Source organism: Sinocyclocheilus rhinocerous, unplaced genomic scaffold, assembly GCF_001515625.1.
Source record: "Sinocyclocheilus rhinocerous isolate Xijiao unplaced genomic scaffold, SAMN03320098_v1.1 C35805020, whole genome shotgun sequence".
Taxonomy (NCBI): Eukaryota; Metazoa; Chordata; class Actinopteri; order Cypriniformes; family Cyprinidae; genus Sinocyclocheilus; species Sinocyclocheilus rhinocerous.
In genome coordinates, this window is record NW_015764054.1 from 1 (window position 1) to 640 (window position 640).

The 640-nt window shown below is 45.5% G+C and overlaps 1 long non-coding RNA gene across 1 annotated transcript; it reads right to left on the bottom strand.

The window, feature by feature from the left end:
- Positions 1-6: 6 nt before the first annotated feature.
- LOC107735124 (uncharacterized) lies at positions 7-552 on the bottom strand. The gene is made up of 3 exons (XR_001639300.1): positions 444-552; positions 262-328; positions 7-136 (listed from the first exon to the last, which is right to left on the bottom strand). It is a non-coding gene; the product is annotated as an uncharacterized LOC107735124 (long non-coding RNA).
- Positions 553-640: the final 88 nt, after the last annotated feature.

Consider the following 640-nt stretch of genomic DNA (forward strand, 5'->3'; position numbering starts at 1 on the left):
GCATGCTGAAGTTCCAGGGTGAACGCAGTCAGAGGAACCTCCTCTGATACCGGGAGCACAGTGACGGTGGCCAGGTTTGAGGCAGGGTTCCCCGTGTCCCATTTACTGCCGGGTGTGTGTAGAGCTAGACTGCGAGCTGGATGTTAAAATACAGACACAAAGCAGTTGATAAGCATTAGTCAGTCTAGAAACCTTGGCCTTTAATGCAGGAGATGAAGACAGAACACTGATAGTTTTACACACACACACACACACACACACCTGTCAAAGGTCCATTAACTTGCTGGAGGATCTTCTGTCCAAGCAGGTGAATGAGCCTTGTGACTACCTAATGAGATCAAATAAAGAAAACAAAACTGACTGTATACAGGTACAGAGAGCCCATAGAAACTCTCATCACTGTAGTTTCTGGTTATAAAGCAAATGCAGTGCGGCTGACATACCTGTGGGAATTTCCTCTTGATGGAACTGAGAGCGCCCTCAGGTAGTTTAGCCAGTTCTGAGTCCCGAACAGCATGAACAGTAGTTGCTCTGTTCTGATGGGTCAGAGCCTCCACCTGCATTCACACACACATACACAAAATAATACATGAAAACACAATGCATTGATTGACTTTGAAGCAATTACATCAGAAAAACT